The 3,810-nt window shown below is 34.6% G+C and overlaps 1 long non-coding RNA gene across 1 annotated transcript in view; it reads right to left on the bottom strand.

Annotated features, from left to right (window-relative positions):
* LOC106874843 (uncharacterized) overlaps window positions 1-3,810 on the bottom strand; it is a 13,878-nt gene that overhangs the window by 1,241 nt on the left and 8,827 nt on the right. The window lies entirely within an intron of this gene.

The raw sequence follows: 3,810 nt of genomic DNA, 5'->3' as shown, positions 1-3,810 counted from the left end.
TATATGTATATACATATATATGTATATGCATATGTATATATATGTATATACATATATATGTATATGTATGTATATTTATATTCTCTTTTTTCCAGTCATTTGACTGTGGCCATGCTGGAACAGCGCCTTTAGTCGAGCAAATCGACCCCAGTACTTATTCTATGTAAGCATAGTGCTTATTCTATTGGTCTCTTGCCAAACCGCTAAGTTATGGGGTTGCAAACTCACCAGCATCGGTTGTCAAGCGACAGTGGGGAGACTAACACAGAGACACAAACACACAAACACACATACATATATATATATATATATATATACGACAGGCTTCTTTCAGTTTCCAGCTAACAAATCCACTCAGAAGGCTTTGGTTGGCCTGAGGCTATAGAAGAAGACACTTGCCCAAGGTGCCATGCAGTGGGACCGAACCCGGAACCACGTGGTTGGTAAGCAAGCTACTTACTACAAGGATGCCACATCAAAAGCATCCACCACACACTGTAAAGTGGTTGGCATTATAAAGGGCATCTAGCTGTAGAAATCAGGCTGGAACCTGGTGCCCTCTTCACCTTGTCAGCTCTGGTCAAAAAACAACCAACCTATGTCAGCATGGAAGACGGACATTAAAAGATGATGATGATGATATATAGTAATTAACATATATATCTCCTGTTGAACAGTGGTTTTGTACGTATGATTGCAATCATATGAAGCCCTTTCCTTAGAAACATCATTTATAATCCTCTCTAAAGGCAGTTAACAGAATTATACTTAATTGTAATTCGTCATAATTCTCTTGATACACTCTGTAGTAGTATATATGTGAACATTTTAAAATTGAAATGGGGCTATTTATTTTCACATTTATCAAAGACACAATGAATTTCAAATTGAGTGATATATATCTTTGTATAATGATACCATTTGTAGGCTATAGATTAGGGATTCATTTGAATGTGTGCCTGCTCTATATAGAAAATGAAATGGTGATAGGAATCAATAATTTGAATTAGGTTTATTGCTGAGCTGGCGATTTCTTCTTTCTCTGGGCTTTTTCTTTTCTTTTATTAATTTATGTTTTGAAAATATATTTGTTGTTATCTGTTTTTGTTTTGTTTGGTCTTGTTCAGTTTATGTGAAACAGAGTTTGATAAACTGTATAAAAATGTGCAAGATGTAACGGAACTGCATGAAAACTTCATAATTATTTGTTTAAATAACTAGAAATTTCTCTATCAAGGATCAGTAATTAAAAATATCGTTGTCAGCTTCTGTGAAGAATGTTTAGAATATTCGACAACTATAAAAAGTGCTATGTGCATGATTAAAATAAATTTACGTTGCCATTTCCATATTTTGGGAATCCTGCGAGGAAAAGAAATATATAAATATGCATTTTCTGAGATTGCAATGTTAATTCCATACAAACCTCCTTTCAATCTCTCCCCATGCCTCCTTTCTCAAAAATCCCGTACATTTTAAACATATTGCTTTTATATTTATTTACTTTAGATCTTTGTATCATCAATAATCATGGAAGTCTGTGAATCGCTGCTGTGTTTGCAAAATTCAGTGCTTCAGAATAACGGCTGCTCAGTGGTTAAATTCACACACAATCATAGCATATATGTTTGACCCCCAAACATTACATTCTGTCAATATATCTCTGACTATCAAATTGTAAAATAATTACTAATTGATTAACACACTATCACCATCTGCTGTATTATAGAGCAATTACTACATCTAATACCACTTTTCTAATCAACAAGCATCAACCAATTTTATTTAATTAACAAAGACATCTCAAATCTATTTCCTTTTAGATGAGAATATATGAAATATGGCCTTGTCTACAGGATATCGTATTAACAAATCATGATGATATTTTGTATTAACATTGCTACATTGTAACTTTTCCAACACACTTGACTCTCAAAGAACAAGTACCATCATTTATCCAGACTATCGCATTTCCCACTGGTGTGTCCTGCAGTTGTTCATAACTCATTCTCTTTTACACTTTTTTTATCCCCTCCCCCACCAATATACACAGTGCAGTGCTGGAATTTCTCAGTTCCCTCCTCACTGCAGTCCATTTCAACCTGGCTTGTTCTCAGATTCGATGGAATCCTTCTGAATATATAAAATATTAGCTATAAAGGCTGGAGTTTATACCACGTCAATCAGTGGTATCACCCATATCTCCCACTCCCACTATAATCAGTGGCATAATCCATATATCCCACCTCCACTATAATCAGTGGCATCACCCATATATCCCACCCCCACTATAATCAGTGGCATAATCCATACCTTCACAATAATCAAAGGTATAATCCCCTCCTTACTGAAATCAAGGCTACAGTTAACACCACTAGTTATGTTCAGGACTAGTTTTATATTCCTTTATTTTACTAGTTTTTAATGTTCACACAAATGCCATTCTGAAGCAGTACCTTGTAAGGTTAAGTCAACCATATCCACTCCAGTATTTATTTTATCAATCTCTATCTGTAGTACAACTAACTTAAAAAGAGTTTTTCTATTTGCGTCAGTTTACCTCGTTATCGATATAGGGATCTCTGGGAAAGTTACCTGCAATAGACAAGCACCCCCATCTAATTTTGCCTCCAAATCACAAAACTTCTCAGAAACCAGAAACCAGAGATAAGCATCAATCCTTTTGTTACTATCATTTTGGAAATGTTTTATCTTTTTTCTTATGTGACACAGAGTTGAAGATATCAGGGTGAAAATAAATCATGGATCCTGCCTGTTGAATGTTTTACAAATGCACTTTATCTACCCCCATCCCAGGTATACAGGAGAAAGGGAGTTTGATCATGGCATGGCAAACAGACAAAATGGTGCAAGGTTGTGGTGTTAAACTGGGCTAGCAGGTGAAGTCTTTCACTTGGGTAGGTCATGGTGGGATTCAGAATGTAAAGAGTTGGATCAAGTACTGTAAGATCACTGTGCTGATATTCTTATATTCTACATTAGTACAGTTTTATTGACCTCAAGCTGATTAGAAGCAAATATAACCTGAGTGGGATTTGAACTCAGAATACACATACTGCAAGCTACTTTGATTCAGAAACTAACAACTTGTCAAACTTCCCATCAGTTAAAATGATGAATAATGGTAACAGTTTAGTTGTTTAACACCAGCTTAACTGTGGTTCAGCAGGTCTCTGGTGTAAAACAATATAAACATCTCCATCTTGTCTCTTTTGCTGACATTGTCTAGCTAGGACTACATTATCTAATATGTCTTCCATACTTTAAAAAAAAAAACAGAAGTCTATGACTTCCATATGTTTATAGCAGTAGTATATTATCTGAGGGAGAATCAGTTATTATTTCTTGCAGCTTGTGTGGATCTGTAGAGATCGATGCACTCTTAAGTGTATCGATTTGGTTCATACTGTCCAGTTTCCCATCACTGGAACGAATTCCTTGATTCAGAATATTTAATTAGGAAAGGAATGTGTGTGAAATATTCCTGCAAACAGAATATTGGTCTGTAAAATAACAAAGAAAAGTAAGAAAATCATTCGTAATACTCTCAAGCAAAACCAAAAAAACATCAAAAAACAATGAAAATTCGACTTTAAAATATTCTGAGAATAATTTGATCAATATATTTTTTTTTAAGGATTATATGATATTTAAAAAATATTTTGGTTCAAAATAGGCTGGTGTATTAACATGAGGCATGTGTGTCTGTGTGTGTGTACACACACTCACATACATACATATGGGTGTGTGCATGTTTATATACACACACACACACATATATATATATAT

Source organism: Octopus bimaculoides, chromosome 12 (assembly GCF_001194135.2).
Source record: "Octopus bimaculoides isolate UCB-OBI-ISO-001 chromosome 12, ASM119413v2, whole genome shotgun sequence".
In the NCBI taxonomy this organism is placed as follows: Eukaryota; Metazoa; Mollusca; class Cephalopoda; order Octopoda; family Octopodidae; genus Octopus; species Octopus bimaculoides.
Note: the sequence above shows the minus strand (reverse complement) of the source record. Positions and strands in the feature narration are given on the sequence as shown.